Source organism: Myotis yumanensis, unplaced genomic scaffold (genome assembly GCF_028538775.1).
Source record: "Myotis yumanensis isolate MYYU_CA2020_CCGP unplaced genomic scaffold, mMyoYum1.0.hap1 SCAF_1, whole genome shotgun sequence".
Classification (NCBI taxonomy): domain Eukaryota; kingdom Metazoa; phylum Chordata; class Mammalia; order Chiroptera; family Vespertilionidae; genus Myotis; species Myotis yumanensis.
In genome coordinates this window covers 70,117,044-70,135,838 of record NW_027223752.1, presented here as the reverse complement: position 1 = coordinate 70,135,838, position 18,795 = coordinate 70,117,044, and positions in this window count along the sequence as shown.

The following is an 18,795-nucleotide window of genomic DNA, read 5'->3' as shown; positions in this document are numbered from 1 at the left end:
CCCATTGCCTATCAGGAAGGGGGCGGAGCGTCGGGCCGAGAGCGTCCCGCCCCCCACCGGAGAATTGCCGCTACCTTCAGGTTTGCCTGAGAGGGCGAGTTACCGGGAAGGGAGCATCACAATCGCAGCGCGCTTGCGCGGGGGATTCTGGGGCTCGTAGTTCCAGCCTCCGCCGCGGCTCCTCGCTGGCTGGAGCCGAGAAGTGGGGCGTCCGAGACGAGCGACTGGCGCACAGTGGAGTCCTACAACCTGCGCCGTGGTTCTAATAAATGCGTGGCTGTGAGCCTAGGGTTGAGCTTTTCGGAAGAAAATCGGGAGTGTTTTGTCACGTTACGAGTTTGCATTCTCCAAGGAAGGAGGGCCCCAAGCCGGAGGCCCTGCCATGCCGCTGTCTCAGAACCAGAGCGTCCAGGATCTGGCAGGTGGACGCTGTCCCCAGAATCGCGAAACGAATCACCGGTGGGTACCGGGGAAAGGCCTAAGGTACAAGGAGGGAAGGAGCCCGAGAGCCGGGCAAGGAGTGCCAGCCCGGAGCCCGGAGCATCCTTACGGTTTGCACAACCCACGAGGAACGAGATCTCATTCCCTTTTCGAGACACCACCAGCCAAAGGGTCAGTGAACAGCGCCCTGGGGACCAGTTACAGGATTCCAGGGAGTCCCTCGAAGACCTTCAAAGAAGAGTGAAGAGGGCCGAGCAGTGAGGCTGTGTGCGATGCATTGGTATTTGGTGGTGTGTCAAGCTCTTTGAAGAGGAAACCTTAAGATGAAACCCCTTCCCCAACTTCACCCACCAAGTTACCCAAAGAGGTTAAACAGCTTTCCCAAGACCAGAAAAGTAATTCGTGGCAGAACCAAAACTCAGGTCTCTTAGACCTCCCGCGCCCAATGATTTTTGGTTGGTTGTTTTGTTTTGTTTTTTAATCATCACAGTGACTCCCAGGAGTCTACCATGGACTGAAACGATGCAATGAATTTTGAGCTGCATTTTACTTTAAATCTCTTTCTTCAATCAAGTGACATTATGATGAAAGCCAACTAGGAATATAAAAGGGTTTGAGCATGCAGGCAAATTTAACACTGAAGAAAAAATATAAAAGGGTTGAAGATGAATCCTATATTCAGTCTCACAATGGTTTACAGGATCTGTTTCTCCTTGTTCAGGAAATGCCACAGTCTCTTAGCATTCTTTAAAAACAGGCACCTCTACTGTCTGACATGTCTGGATCCTTGGATAAAAAGCAGGACAAAATGTACATTAAAAGCTATTGATGATGCAGTTCCTCTTGTTCTATTCAAACTTTTAAAAGTTGGCAAATTGTTGTGTGTTTTCCCCCCACTGATTGAAACCACAAGTTGCTTTTCCATTCCTTTGTCTAACAGAATATAATTCACTTCTGAGTATTGGCTGGGCAAATAATTTGAATTGGAAAGGATTAGAGTTTCTGTAAATACTTTTCCTTAAATTAAAGAAGTTTGGAAGGAGGGGAGGAGTCCCGATTCAGTGACATTATGCCTAGCAATATTTCAAATAGCTATTCTCTATTTGAAGAGAATATTTTTCACTCACTTAGCAAATACGTTGTATCCTCTTCAAGCTACCCAGGTATATCACTGCTATCATGGGTAAGGGTTTTAATGAATTTACTCACAGGACTGTTATTGTTTCTTTTAAATGAGTCAGCAGGGACAGCTCGATTCTCCAAATGATGGAAAGATGATTATTCTTCTGGCCAACTCCCATATGCAAATCCAGGAAGGATAAGAGCATGTGAGAGAGCAGTCCAGTAGCTATATATCAAGAGAGAGTCTTAAAAAGTACAGTGCAGAGGGAAGTGTTCTGTGATTAGTATCTTGAGAATAGGGCAACAGTGTACCTCAGGATAGAGAGTGTAAGGATGAACATTCAGTGAAGCTTAATGCCACTGAAGTAGGAATGCTGGGATATTGGACTGGCCAAGGAGAAAAGCTTCCCAGGCCTCCCTTTTTCTCTGGTGCTTTACATTTAAAAATGATTGGCCTGCTCTAAGATATATTCTTTTAGGCTAAATGGAAAGGTACTATTTATTCAAGAGCTGGTACTGGAATTCAGGAATCCTCTTTGAAACTGATATATATATATATAATTTTTTTTTTATCGAGTCTTGTGTGGGTACTCACCAGAATCCAGTCTTGTTCATTTCAATGGCCGGCAAAGCAAATTTACTTTTTTTCTTAAGTATATTAATGGGTCATTAATGTAAGCAAAATAAAGCGTGGCAGGGTGAATAATAGCAACCACATTTCTTCAATCAAATATCCATATTGTGTGTCTGGTTGTGGTTTCAAAGAAATCTGGATTAAATAACATGATTCACATATGAACCGTGCCTCCTGGGACACAACAGTCCTTCCCATAATGAATTGGGCTAACCTGTGTAACCAGTATGTTTTTTCACAAATTATGACGTGTAAATTCCAAGGCTAGGTCATAAAAGACTTTGCAGCTTCCACTTCATGCTCTCTTGGATCACTTACTTAGAGAGAAGCCAGTTGCCATAACATGAAGACACTCAAGCAGCCCCTTGTAGTGGGCACCTGGCAAGGAACTCGGGCATTAAACCAATTCATCAGACCATCTTGCCAGCCATGTTAGTAGACCCTCCAACCCTGGCCAAGCCGTCAGATGACTGCAGGCCCAACTGGCATCTTGACTGCCACCGTATGAAAGAAACCCTAAGCCAGAATCACCCACCTAAGCCACTCCCAAAATCCAGACCTACAGAAACTATGTGATAATATAAATAAATGCTTACTGTTGCTTTAAGCATTAGGTTTTGGGGGCAATTTGTCATGCAGCATTGATAATAAAGTAAGATTTGCACACCAAAAAGGGGATGATTCAAACTAGGGATGTGTGCCCTAGATAACTGAGTCTGAAAGAATGATACTCTGATCCTGGGATCAGTCTTAGAGCATATTCAAGGGTAATGAGCAAAGTTCAGGTTATAATGAGTTTGAACACAGCACACACTGTTTCAACACTGCTTTTCTCCCAGCACAGAATAAAGGACACACTGGAAAATTCCTTTCTCCTTTCCCTTTTCCTCCATTCATGGCTTCTTCCACCCATTTTTAGATCTTTCTATCTCTCTCTTTGAAAGCAAATCTCATGTACATCTGAAACTAATATACTAGTATGTTGCATGTCAATTATAGCTTAATTTTAAAAATCTCAGAATTGAACACTTTATTTTTATTATTTAAATATATATTTTTATTGAGTTCAGAGAGAGGAAGGGAGAGAGAAAGAGAGACAGAAACATCAACGATGAGAGAGAATTATGGATTGGCTGCCTCCTGCACGCCCTCTACTAGGAATCAAGCCCTTAACCCTGGGACCCTTCAGTCCGAAGGCCAACAGTCTAGCGCCACTGAGTCAAAGTGGCTAGGGCAAGAATTGTACGTTGTAAATGGGTAGACTGTATGGTATGTAACTTATATCTCAACAAAGTTGTTTAAAATAATCACACAGTCCTTTGAAACATGAAACTCAGTAAAGGACTGGTTCTCCAGTGCTTTCACAAACCAGCAAACAGTCCTGTTTTTAAATTCTTCATCAGTCTAACCACTTTCTACTAGAATATTACCTAATCTACTAAACAAACTTTCTATGCCAACTACTCTGCTGGACACTGGGAAAACAAATATGAATAAAGTTAGTCCCTCTTCTTAAGGGTTTCACAATGGATTAGCAAACATGCAAATCCTATTACAATACACAGCAATAACTGCTATAATAGAGGCCTATTATGTAACATATATACATGTGCTAGAATGGCTCAGTAAACTATAGCCTGCAGTCCAAATCCTTGGGGTCCTCTGAGAACTTGACCTCTTTTGACAGAAAAGCATTCACACCAAATAAATCAACTACCTCAAGTGTTTGTGTTTTTTAAAAACTTCATCCTTTATTTCTAATTAAAAACATTTCAGAGAAATGGGTTGGGGGAAGGAATCTCAATTTGGGGTATATGAGTCTATTGTCTTTTAACCTATTGAATATCAATTTGTGTTTGATTATTATTAAAATGCAACATAATATCAGTGAAGATGAACACTGATTAAAACTAAAGTTAGAAAATAAAAGTTTGCATTGACAAAAGTAATTCTAATTATAGTTATTTCTTGATCTACTTCCTACTTATGCCTAACTTTTGTGAAATACAGAACTATACTCTTATTTTTGTTCTGCAAATTTTATTCTATTAAAACAATGAATTCTATATGTGCTCTTTTAAGTTTCATCTTTGTTACAAAGACATCTGTTAACATAGCATGCTTGTATTCTCACAGTTTTCAAATGGGAACTAGCGAGGTGACATTATGATTTCTGATGTGTGCCTGCCACAGTCTGGCAAAAGTTCAGTAACTTTCTGGTTCAGGGATTACCTACTCCAAACACTGGACATCATTGTGATTTTCAGGCTTTACTGCCAGGAAGACTAATTTGATGGCAAAGCTTATAGCGCACCCTGGTGATCATAATATTCCACTGCCAGCTGTATTGAAATAAAACAGGTCTCTTCTATTTTGTCTTATTAATCAAAGAAAACTATCCAGTGACTAATTTTTAAATACTTTTTAGAGACCTGATGACAAATATAACAAAACAATATTTAAATATTTTTCTGGTGGTATTTTTGCATTGTATGCTTTACAAAATAAAATATATTTGCAAATGGCAACTACAATTTCCAGAAATTTATTAAGTATCACATCAAGGTACTATACAACATCCTATAGAGGATTAAAGAAATATAAGATGTGGTTCTGAGATAGGCTATTTTGAATTATAGTTTTTGTGTGCATATATCATTTCTTTCTATAAGCTACAGAGGGATTTTTTTATATTGTATATTTTCTATACTTTCTTCACTCTGTAAATATTTATTAAATACACTCAGTATTTTAAAATAACATGATGCAAAAGTACTAATAAAATACAAAAATACAAGTGCCCTCATACTTTGTCTTAACTTCCAAACAAGTGCTATTAAGACCTCTGGGGTTTGTCTTTTTCTGCATATTAAGGTGATTATATATTGCTCTCTGATTTTCTTTATTCTTACCCAGAAACATAACAAAGGGAGAATGTCAAAAAACAAACAACAAAGAAAAAAAACCCCAGTGTGGAGGGAGGACTCAGAAGACAGAGGAGAGAGAAAAATTCTAATAAATATACCTTAGAAGTGGCAACAATAGTACAGAACTAGGACTGGACTTTTTAGCTCCCAGGCCAGTCTGTCTATATGCAGCATTCAAATAGAGTCCCTGCCTATTCGTAGCACTGCCTCCCATTGTGTGTCCTACGTTAAGCTTGCTCTTGTTAACTCAAGGTTGCAAGCAAGTGTTAGATGTCTAAATCCAGTTGAAGATGAGATCTAGCCTATCTGCTTGCAGAAGGATACTCTCCTAACTCCTCTTTGCTAGTAAATTGAAACTTTGCTTTTCAGGCTCACACAGATTTCCAAAAAATCAATTGCTAGAAAAATAAAAATCTTAAAACTTTAATTTTCATTGAGTGAAATAGGAAGTTTGGAAATAGACTCAAGTACATTTGATATATTATAAAAGTGGCATCTCAAATAGGACAAAGATGGATCTTTACAGAAATTGTGTTCAGATAACCAAATAGCCATTTGAAAAATATAATAAAATTGGACCACAGGCAAATAAACTCCAAATGGATCAGAGATCTAGTGGAAAAAATGAAACAATACAATTATAAGAAGAAAACATGGATGAATTCCTTTAAACCTGGTGTAAGAAGTGGATTTATAACTCTGACCCCAAATCCAGACATAATGGGGGGAAAAAAAGATAAAAAAATTTCAACTATAGCCCTAGCCAGTTTGGCTCAGTGGATAGAGTGTTCGCCTGCAGACCAAGGTTCCCAGGTTCGATTATGGTCAAGGGCATGTACCTTAGTTGCAGGCTCCTCCCTGCCTGGTCCCTGGTCAGGGCTCCTGCAGGAGGCAACCAATCAATGTGTTTCTCTCACATTGATGTTTCTATCTGTCTTTCCCCTTCTCTTCCACTCTCTCTAAAAATCAATGAAAAAATATCCTCAGGTGAGGATTTACAAAAAAAATTTTTTTTTCTTGCTACAAAAACTTTAAAGATAAATAAAGTCAAAGTTACTAACAAAAAAATCAGAATGTATGTCACACATGAAGAGGTAATATCTTGAATACATTAAAAACTCTTTAAAAATCAAGGGCAATAAAAACCAATAGAAAAAGGGGCAAAAAAAACAACACACCCAAAATATGGCTAAAATTAAAAAGACTGACAGCATCAAATGTTTATGAACACTTGGAGTGCGGGTGAATTTCCCGCCAAAATATAAGATGGCTCTGTCTTTTGGTTTTGTTCCATCCACCAAAAGGGTGGATTACAAACAAATATTTGGTAATACGCAGTTACAATCGGCCCGAGTTTACACGTTTCCCGCACTCCACCGCAAATCTATATGAACCGAGTTAAAGACGGCTCCCGCGGAGTACGCGCAATTCATGCGAGCCGACTTAACTCGTTTCCCGCACTCCAAGTGTGAAGATGTGGAGTAAGCAGAACTCTCATATATTGGTGGTTGGAATATAAAATGGTACATTCGCATTAGGAAAAAAGATGTGAAAATATATCTACCCTATTATCCAGTGATTTAACTTTTAGATATTTACCTAAGAGAAATAAAATTCTATGTTCAGATCCCTTGCTTTTTTTAGTTACTAGCAGTTGCTCATATCCCTTGGCTCCTGGCCCCTTTTCTCCATCGTCAAAGTCAAGAAATAGCTGTAAATTCCTATGGTTTGTGTCATTGTTACCGGGAAACCCCCAGGTGGGCTAAGGCTGCCTGTCGCAATAACGAAGGCAGGGTTGAATCATATAAGACGTTTATTGAGAACCAAGAAGATAGGGAGTTTACAAGCATCCAAAACCTGTCTTGACTATAAGGTGCAGGGGACAGGATTATATAGGAAAAATGGGCTGGGGTGAGGTTGGGAACAAAATGCAATTGCATGCAGTCCTGGATGTCAGCAGACGTCAACCATTGCTCTTGGTTGTCAGGTAATGAGATGACGGCGTGGGGTCAGCCAGGTCACGCTTAACAGTCCTGCTTGCGTGCTGGGTACAGTATATATTGTCCGCAGTTGAATCACCTCTTCCATCACATTGTTCATGATGAAAGGGAGAATGCAGGTGCACTGGCTTGAGAAATGAAACTTAGAAAAGAAAAAACACTTAACCCTCTGTTCCCACACGTATATGTATTTCAGAACTTCAAACTAATATGATTATCTTTCAGATTAACTCAGGTGCTCTGTTTATTAGATTATAAGTCCCCCCCATCATTATCTTTTCTAAGAATTATAACTAAAAATTTTAAAAATTTAAATCAGGCTTATTTTGATGCTCTTTCAATTGTTGCTTTGACCTCATGCCATTTTATTCGTTGGACAGTAATTGTGTTGGCCTTTTTCAAATTATAAAGCCCTACTCTGCAGGAGCAAACTTATTAACCTTTTCACAGTGCCTCGCCTAGAGTCATGCACACACAATAAAGAGATAATGACAAGAACCCAGGAGTAAACAAATGCAGTATAGTGATGCCCCCTACCTTTACACTACTCCAATTCACCCAGGTGTTAAGCCCTCATAGTCCATAAAGCTGAGTTCTAGTATCTCTCTTTTGTCATTTGATCCTGGCCCTAAATAGAATCAATGACTTTCATGGACGAAATCCACAAGGAAGAGCATACAGAGCAAGAAGGCAATAGGGCAAGCTTGGAACCTGGAGAAAAGTAAACATTCAAAAGGCAGATCGTAGGACAGGATTCAGAAGAGACCAATGGTTTAGGGCAACTTGACCTGCATGAAAGCATTCCTTATCGAGCTCAAGACTCACTGTTCCATGTCCCTCACAGCCCTGGTTACCTCTGCCCTAATGCTCCTCTGGAAAGGACCTTAGAACTGGTTTGGTTTGTCCTTAGCTGCCTCTCGCCTGTTCTTTCCTGACAGGAAAAACCCCAGTCCACTCTTACTCAAAATGTCAGGAGAATCTGGCAGACCATCTTCTTTGTATCTGATTTTATAGGTTTGTGTGTGTGCCTAATAGAAAATATATTCACATGGTTCCATATTCAAAAGGTACCAAAACTGGGCCCTGGCAACAGTGTTGTCTGTACACACTAGGGTTGTGGGTTCAATCCCTGGTCAGGGCACATACAAGAATCAACCAATGAATGCATAAGTAAGTGGAAGAACAAATCTCTCTCTCTCTCTCTCTCTCTCTCTCTCTCTCTCCCTCTCCCTCTCCCTCTCCCTCTCCCTCTCCCTCTCCCTCTCTCCTCTAAAAAATCAATAAAGTAAAAATAAAGCTACCAAAATCATCCACACCAGTATGAAAGTTGGATAGTGAATAAGGCTGATAAAAAAAAACAACTGATTCCTTTAAAATATGGTATTGGAGGAGAGCTCTACAGATTCCATCAGAAAGACAAATAGGTCCTAGTGCAAATTAAGCCAGAAACATCACTAGAGGCAAAAACAATAAAACTAAAACTGCCCTACTTTGGGCACATCATAAGAAGGTAAGGTTCCTTAGAAGAGACAATAATGCTGGGAAAAATAGAAGGCCGCAGGAAACAGGAAGACCAAATATAAGAGGGACTGACCCCTTAAAAGAAGCCATAGGCATGAGTCTACTCATAGGAGCTGAGTAGGGCTGTTGAGGACAGGACACTGTGGACAGCACTCATTCACAGGGTCTCCAGGAGTTGGAACTGACTCAATGGCACATCACACACACACACACACACACACACACACACACACACACACACACGATATATTGTAAAGAGTAAGCCTCCTTCTTGTGCATATCTTCCAGTCGCTCAATTCCCCTACTCCTATTACTGGTTTCTTGGGTACTTGCTTATGCATGTGCAAACAAATACTGCTGCATATCCTTTTTCTTTACATAAAGAGCAAGCAGCAATGTTCTGCAACTTTCTTTTTTCATTAATAATACATTTTTAGAGTTTATTAATAAAGATCTGCCTCATTATTTTTTAATGATTGTATAATATTCATTTGGAAATAAGACTTTTAAAATAAGCTATTTTTTTTTGGCCTGGCTGGCATGGCTCAGTGGTTGAGCATCGACCTATGAACCAGGAGGTCATGGTTTGATTCCAGTGTGGAAAGTGCAAGAGGCAGCCAATCAATGATTCTCTATCATCACTGATGCTTTTATCTCTCCCTTCCTCTCTGAAATCAATAAAAATATATTTTAAAAAAACAAAACGAAAACAAAAAAGACTATTTTTTGGAATAGTTTTAGATTTACAGAAAAATTGAGAAGGTAGTGCCAAGATTCCCATATATCATCGTATCCAGTTTCTTCTATTATTAACGGCATACATTTGTATGTTCCATTTGTTATAATTAAGAAAATGATATTGATACACTGGCATTAATTAAGTCCATCGTTTATTCAGATTTCCTTAGTTTTTGCCTAATATCTTTTTCTGTTCTAGAATCCCATCCAGGCTACTGCATTACATTTACATGTCATGTTTTCTTAAGGTTCCCATGACTATGGCAACCTTGTTTTTGATGACTTTGACAGTTTTGAGGTGTATTGGTCAAGTATTTTGTAGGATGCTCCTCTACTGGAATTTGTCTTTTTTGTTTTTTATTATTAGATTGGGGTTAAGGCTTAAATGGCAAAAAGTGCCATTTTCATCACATATAGCAAGGATACATACCACCAACATGATTTATCACTATTGATATTGACCTTGATCACCTGGCTGAAATAGGGTTTGTCAGTCTCCTCCACTGCTCAGTTACACTCCCCCTACCCCCTTTCCTACTGTATTCTTTGGAAGGAAGTCAATATCTGCAGCCTATATTTGAGTGGAGAAGAAATTTTAAGGATTTGTTAAAATTATTTTTACAAATTGGCTAAAAGTTAGAGTATCGCTGGTTGCAAAGGAAGAGAAGAAAACTCCAGAAAAATTACTTGGAGCCATGTTTTAGAGGCTCCTCCATTTCATGAGCCACCGAAAGTTTTTGACCATGCATTGCTACTGAGGAGCCACTGTATCAATTGGAGATATTATCAGATCTGTGCTTTAGGAAGATTAAATGTATGACAACATCCAGAATTCCAGAAAGTAAGAAACTAAAGGCAAGAATACCAGCAAGGAGGCGATTGCAACTGTTCTGGTGAAGGTGTGAGGAGAGCCTGAAGTCGGATGATGATAGTAAGGTGCAGGGTATAATTTGAAGAAACAATTAATGAGACTTGGCACATTTGGCGACTGAGTTATTGTGGAAGGAAGAGTAAAAAATAATTTAGATGTCAAAACTGCATGACTTGGACAATGGTGGTAACTTTAACAGAAAGAGAAGAGAGGGAAAACTGGCTTGGATCAAAGGATGAGTTTGATTTTAGAGTCTGTGAGCTTAAAGATCCAGGAACACTACCAGGTAAAAAGTAGGCAATGTATGCCTGAGGCCAAGGCTGGACAGTAGACTTGAAGATTTTTCACCTAGAGATGGAATCCAAGTTGTGGGAAATGCTACGAAGTGCGGCATTTACTAGTACTAAGGATGAGGGGCGGACTCAGGTCAAAAAATAAGAAAGACCAAGAGTAAAGGAGGTAGTTCTAGAGCTATTGAGGCTTTGGGTGAATGTCACAGCCAAGAGAGTTACATTCTCCAAGTCACCTGCTTTTGTCTTTTTGTATAACTCAATTTTCTGCTTTTGTCACCTTCTTTTCTGCTTAGAATATCATTCTTTTCTAAATTGGTATGATCTTATTATTTTACTACTAGAGGCCCGGTGCACGAATTCGTGCACCAGTGGGGTTCCTCAGCCTGTCCTGTGGGGTCAGGCCAAAACTTGCTCTCTGACATCCCCCAAGGGGTCCCGGATTGCGAGAGGGCACAGGCCTGGCTGAGGGACCCCACTGGTGCACGATCGGGGCCGGGGAGGGATGTGGGAGGTTGGCCAGCTGAGGAGCGACCGCGGGAGGGATCCAGGGCATGTTCGGCCCGTCTCACTTAGTCTCGATCGGCCGGACCCCAGCAGCCAGCTAACTTACCAGTCGAAGTGTCTGCCCCCTGGTGGTCAGTGCACATTATAGCGAGCAGTTGAGTGGCCTTAGGATATCATTAGCATATTATGCTTTGATTGGTTGAACGGCCAACTGGACACCAGACACTTAGCATATTAGGCTTTTATTATATAGGATCAGCCAGGTGTAATGTACTTTTTTTAGTTCATCTCTATTCCTGATCAAGGACCACATCAACTATTACTACAATTTAGTTAGCCAGCTCTGGAAGCTGGCTTAAGGAACTTTTTACTTGCCCTGATTGGGGCATGTTTGTAAGAAAATAAGTTCTAGTAACTGATTTTGCATTCATTGAGTTGCATTATTTTCACTTTACATTGAATCCAAGAGCTTCATTTATTTCAAGTTCTTTTTGTTAATAGTTTGATAGCATTTATTAAAATGTTCTTTTTAGTGGCTTCTGGTTTCCCTAAAGGAGTCTCCTTTATTAATGTGTCTATTTATCCTGTGGTTTTGCTTGATGAAAGTCCTCAGTTTGCACGGTTCCTATATGCAAGATTTTCAATTAGTATGCTTTATTAAATTAACATTAGTCCTTCAACAGCACAGTTCATATTTCACTTACAGTGGTATGTTAACTGTAATGGTATAAAGTGCAACCTTTACTGCTACTTCTTCAGTCTACAAATCACTAACAGGTGCATGTCATGATCAGTGACCAATTATGCCACTTCTTTCAAAGTCCATTGGTGATGGGACATTGCACATGTTATTCAGCTCAGGGACAGAGGTAGTGTTGTATTATCTCCTTGTCTCCCAGTGATAAACCCATGTGACATTTTACAAGAATGGATCATTAATAGAGGAAATTAGCCAACAAAGATAAAAGTGCAGCAAAGAAACTAAACTGATAATGCTGGAAGTGAAACTTGGGTCAAACATAAATGGTATAGATGTTACAGAAGAAATAGTTAACTGTGGAACTGTCAACACCACTGCTATTTGAGACTCTAGGTACGCAGTCAGAGGAACTTAGTGAAGACTAAATAAATAATTGGTTATGATGAATTGCCCAGAAGAAATGACACTGGCAAAAAAAACCACTTCACTTTAAAGAAACTCTTTTTTTTTTAAATTAAATCTTTATTGTTCAATTTATTACATTTGTTCCTCTTTTTTCCCCCCATAACTCCCCTCCTCTCAGTTCCCACCCCACCCTCCGCCCTCACTCCCCACCCACTGTCCTCATCCATAGGTGCACGATTTTTGTCCAGTCTCTTCCCGCATCTCCCACTCCCCTTTCCTCCCCAAGAATAGTCAGTCCATTCCCTTTCTATGTCCCTGGTTCTATTATAATCACCAGTTCATTCTGTACATCATATTATTTATTCACTTGATTCTTAGATTCACTTGTTGATAGATGCATGTTTGTTGTTCACAGTTTGTATCTTTACCGTTTTCTTCTTCCTCTTCTTAAAGGATACCGTTCAGCATTTCGTATAATACAGGTTTAGTGGTGATGAACTTTAGCTTTTCCTTATCTGTGAAGCTCTTTATCTGGCCTTCAATTCTGAATGATAGCTTTGCTGGATAAAGTAATCTTGGTTGTAGGTTCTTGGTATTCATCACTTTGAATATTTCTTACCATTCCCTTCTGGCCTGCAAAGTTTCTGTTGAGAAATCAGCTGACAGTCGTATGGGTATTCCCTTGTAGGTAATTGAGTCTCTTTCTCTTGCTGCTTTTAAGATTCTCTCTTTGTCTTTTGCTCTTGGCATTTTAATGATGATGTGTCTTGGTGTGGTCCTCTTTGGATTCCTTTTGTTTGGGGTTCTCTGCACTTCCTGGACTTGTAAGTCTATTTCTTTCACCAGGTAGGGGAAGTTTTCTGTCATTATTTCTTCAAATAGGTTTTCAATATCTTGCTGTCTCTCATCTTCTGGCACCCCTATAATTCTGATATTGGTGCGCTTGAAGCTGTCCCAGAGGCTCCTTACACTATCTTCGAATTTTCGGATTCTTTTTTCATTTTGCTTTTCCAGTTGGGTGTTTTTTGCTTCTTCACATTTCAAATCTTTGACTTGATTCTTGCGCTCCTCTGGTCTGCTGTTGGGTGTCTGTATAATATTCTTTATTTCAGTCAGTGTATGCTTAATTTCTAGTTGGTTCTTTATCACAACATCGAGGGTCTCATTAGTTTTCTTGAGGCTCTCATCAAGTTTATCGGCAGTTTCTAGCAAATTATTGAAAGCCCTTAAAAGTGCGTTTTTTAGCTCTATATCCTCCATTTCTGTCATGTTTTTTTGTCTCCACATTTTTTATGCTTTCTTGGTGCACCCCCTTGTGGTCTTTGTGTGCAGTCTTGTTGTAGTTAAGCCTTGATTGTTTTCAGCAATACGGGAGTGAATTGACCTCCAGGCTAACTGGCTATGAGAGTCAGCTATGTTTGCAGTGGGAGCGCTACTGTGCTGAATCTCTAGGGCGGTGCTAATCTAGCCTTTGCCTGAGGCTCTCCGGCAAATGCCTCTGGGCAGGGCTTGGGCGGGGTGGGTCCTCAGGAGATCTACAGGGCGGGCGGAGTGAGCAGTTATGGCTGCTCTCAGTTCCGTCTCCAGCAGCTCTGCAACTGCTGCAGACCTCGGAGAGAAAGCTGCCTTCCCGCTTCTCCCATTTGAGTCTGGGTCCCTAGAGACTAGCCCAGATCTGGAGCTCAGAGTCTGAAACTCCCTCCCGATTGAAGACAACAACCGCGCCCTCCGCCGCCTACCCGCTCCACATGCACTCCGAACCTTAGTATTTCACTTCAGCACTGCGCCTCCTCTGAGTCTCGTATGGTTTCCTCTTTCCTCCTAGTTGTAGAACTTCCACTCAGCCAGTCTTCCTGTGGCTCTGGATGATGTCCGTTCCGTCTTTTAGTTGTATTTTTGAAGTGGTTGTTCGTGGCAGCAAGCTTCGGCATTAACCTATGCCGCCATCTTGGTTCTCCTTTAAAGGAACTCTTGAAAGCATTTCACAACATTGAAAACACAGAGGATAAAATGTTGGAAGTTGATTCAAACTTAGAAGTATGATGATTTGCCGAGGCAGAGAAAGATGCCCACTCTTATCATAAGTTATACAAAGAGAAGCAGGCACTCTTATTTTTCTTGCTAATTAAAAACAGAGAAATAAACACTTTAATTTTCAATGTTTCTAATGTTATAAATTACATTGTGCTAATAAATTTTAGTTTTTACTATTTTAGTTTCCCTATTTATTTATAACTGACAATAAGTTTTCAACCAAATTTTTTTAAAGCAGGATTTCTTTTATTTTTTAAAAAATATTTTTGTCGGGAGAATCGAAGATGGCGGCATAGGTAAAACACCAGAGACTGCCGCCGTGGACAACCACTTCAAAAACACAACTAAAAGTCGCTCCGGACATTAACCAGAACCACGGGAAGGCTGGCTGAGGAGAGTCTCTTCAACTAGAAGCAAGAACAACAGCATTCCGACGCTCAGCGGAGGCGCAGTGTGGAAAATTTAAAGGTACGGCGGTGCGGTGGTGAGGGTGCGCGAGCAAAGCAGGCTGGCGGCTGAGGGCGCGATTGTCGTTTTCAATTAGGAGCGAATCTCAGACTCTGGGCTACAGATCCGGGCGAGTCTCTAGGGACCCAGACTCAAACGGGAGAAGCGGGACTGTCTGGCTACGGCCCCTCCGAGGTTTGCAGCGATTGCTGGGACAGAGAGGCAGAGCCCCTGGGGACGGACTGAGAGCGGCCATAGCTGCTCCCTCCCCCCCCCCCCCCCCCCGCCCTGTTGAGCCCGCCCCGCCCAGGCCCTGCGCACAACCATTTGCCGACCGCCTCAGGCAAGGGCTGGACTAGCACCTCCCCTGAGGACTGAAGTTTTCCCACAGCTGATTTCCACCGCCAGTCCGCCTGATGGTCAAATCCCTCTAGTGTTAACTACAACAATTAAGGCTACGCTAGAACAAGACTGCGCACAGAGACCACAAGGGGGTGCACCAAGAAAGCATAAAAGATGCGGAGACAAAAAAACATGACAGAAATGGAGGATATGGAGCTAAGAATCGCAATTTTGAGGGCTTGCCATAAATTTGTGCAGAGCCTCACGAAAACTAATGAGACCCTCGATGCTACGATAAAGAAATTAGAAAGTAAGCATACACGGACTGAAATAAAGAATATTATACCCAATAGCAGACCAGAGGAGTGCAAGAATCAAACCAAAGATTCGACAAAAAACACCCAATTGGAAAAGCATAATGAAAAAAGAATCCAAAAGTGTGAAGACAGCGTAAGGAGCCTCTGGGACAGCTTTAAGCGGACTAATATCAGAGTCATTGGAGTCCCAGAAGATGAGAGACAGCAAGATATTGAAAACCTATTTCAAGAAATAATGGCAGAAAACTTCCCCCACCTAGTGAAAGAAATGGACTTACAGGTCCAAGAAGCGAAGAGAACCCCAAACAAAAGGAATCCAAAGAGGACCACACCAAGACACATCATCATTAAAATGCCAAGAGCAAAAGACAAAGAGAAAATCTTAAAAGCAGCAAGAGAAAGAGGCTCAATTACCTACAAGGGAATACCCATACGACTGTCAGCTGATTTCTCAACAGAAACTTTGCAGGCCAGAAGGGAATGGCAAGAAATATTCAAAGTGCTGAATACCAAGAACCTACAACCAAGATTACTTTATCCAGCAAAGCTATCATTCAGAATTGAAGGTCAGATAAAGAGCTTCACAGATAAGGAAAAACTAAAGGAGTTCATCACCGCCAAACCAGTATTATATGAAATGCTGAAAGGTATCCTTTAAGAAGAGGAAGAAGAAAAAGGTAAAGATACAAATTATGAACAACAAATATGCATCTATCAACAAATGAATCTAAGAATCAAGTGAATAAATAACCTGATGTACAGAATGAACTGGTGACTATAATGAATCAGGGACATAGAAAGGGAATGGACTGACTATTCTTGGGGGGGAAAGGGGAATGGGAGATTCGGGAAGAGACTGGACAAAAATCATGCACCTATGGATGAACTCAGTGGGTGGGGAGTGAGGGTGGAGGGTGGGGTGGGAGCTGGAAGGAGGGGAGTTATGGGGGGAAAAAAGAGGAACAAATGTAATAATCTGAACAATAAAGATTTAAAAAATAAAAATAAAAAAAAAAATGTTTACAAAAAAAAAAAAAAATATTTTTGTCATTGATTACAGAAAGGAAGGGGGAGGGAGAGAGAGATAGAAACATCAATGATGAGAGAAAATCAATTGATTCTGCACGCCACACACTGGGGATCGAGCCTGCAACCTGGGTATGTGCCCGGACCAGGAATTGAACCATGACCTCCTGGTTCATAGGTCCACGCTCAGCCACTAAGCCACACTGGCCAGGCTTAACCAAAATTTTTGAAGGCTATGGAACAATAGTAATATTTTCCATTGGTTATTAAAATTGCTTGCCACATTTGTAGTAATTCACTCCTGTAGAAAGTGAAGGACTGCCTCTGTTTGGTTTCAGTTTTCCACATCTTTGCCAACATGTTATTGTTTCTCTTTTCAATAATCGCCACCCTAGTAGGTAGGTATGAAATGGTATTTCATTGTGGTTCTGATTTGCATTTTTCTAATGACTAATAATGTTGAACATCCTCTTATGTAGTTATCAATTTGTATATCTTTTCTGGAGAAAAAGCTATGCAAATCTTTTGCCCATTTTAAAATTGGGTTTAATGTCTTTATTTTCCACCTGGATCTATTTGTTGCTCACCTGATATTTTCCTAAATAGGTGAGTTAACCCATTTAATTTGATAAATTAGTCTAAATTTATAGTTTTACTATGTAGTCCATTTTCTTGGCTTTTCCCTCTTTTGGTATTGTATTGAAGTTCTAGTTGAAATTTTATATTACTAACATCTTTATGTAATGCTCTTAATATTGTCCTTAAAAACTTTTGCTTTCCTAATATATGACTGGGAATAGAACTGGTGTCCACTGGTTCATGGGTTGATGCTCAACCACTGAGCCACACTGCTGGGCTGTATAGTGCTGCTTTAGACAGTTGTCTCCCCACAGGGTGTGCTACCCAAAGGGATGTATAGATTTACTTTTAAGATATTTAAATATAAATATCCTATTTTTCAACTAATTTTTTAAAATCTCAATTTTAAGAGAATGTACTTAATGCATTAATGCAGTATTGCATGAATATAGAAATACATAATGCATGTTTAAAACTTATTTACTGATAAAGTGATGGTTTCAAAGTTTGGAGACCATTACACTAAATACCTATTTTTAAAAAATATTTTTATTGATTTCAGAGAGGAAGGGAAAGGGAGATAGAAACATCAATGATGAGAGTCATTGATTGGCTGCCCCCTGCACACCTCCTACTGGGGATCGAGCTTGCAACCTCGCATGTGTCCTTGATTGGAATCAAACCCGGGATCCTTCAGTCTGCAGGTCAACGCTCTATCCACTGAGCCAAACTGGCTAGGGCAATATCTATGTCTTTTAAAGAATTTGTTTGGGCCCTGGCTGGGCGGTTCAGTTGGTTGTAGCATCGTCCCATGCACCAAAAGGTTGCAGGTTCAATTCTCAGTCAGGGCACATATCTAGGTTGCAGGCCTGAGCCCTGGTTGGGGTGCATATGGGAGGCAACTGATAGATGTTTCTCTCTCACACTGGTGTTTCTTTCTCTAACTTTCTCTCTAAAATCAATAAAAAACATATCCTCAGGTGAGGATTAAAAATAAATTTTGTCTGGGCTGACAAGGATAACTTTTAACTAGAGCTCATTTCTAGGTACAGATTTTTATACTTCAGACCCTATCCCCAAACATAAGAAGTCCCTTTTTTCCTTTTAAATATACACATATAAGATATTTTATTTCAAAAAGCACAAGAACATTTTACAAGTTTTAAATTTACATTTTGCAATAAAAGATATCAATATAAGCATTATTTGTATAACTTCATGGATGGAATTTGAAACAGTGGTATAAACATGTTGCAGTCACTAAATATAGATAATCATCACAGTGAACCAAATGCATAGTTGTTATGAAATGACAAATGATCACTAAAGGATGAACTCACAGCCCATACACCAACATAATAAATTAATTATACAGATACATGTTTTCCTGTACCGTATCATAAAAATTCCTGCTGACCCCTCACACCAAACATTAGAAAAACACAGGTTTGGAGTTATCTTGTTGAACTAGTTCCTCCACATTCTACACTAATAAAAATAAAGTGACTTTTTGCTCATTTTTAAAGTTAATTTCATAAGCATGATTAAATTGTTTGCAATGATGAAGGCAAACCACTAAGGTATTTGAATATAATTAGAGATCCCTTGGGCTGGGGGCAGCACTGACATATGTTCATCTACAGTGCAGAGATGTGAATCTATCTCAATAAGTGGAACTCAATATGAAATAGGTTCTTTGGCAATACAGGTCTGACTGGCGAATGTGGGATAGTCCTTCTGGCCGCTTGAGAGCTTAACCCCAGAATTTGCGAAGTGAATATAAAAAGACTAGAAATTTAAAGTCAGTTTATCTTTGCTAAACTGGAGCCGGTCAATTAGGGCAGAAGACAGCATCTTCTGTTGACTATCATGGCTCAGACTTCCCAGTCAGCCA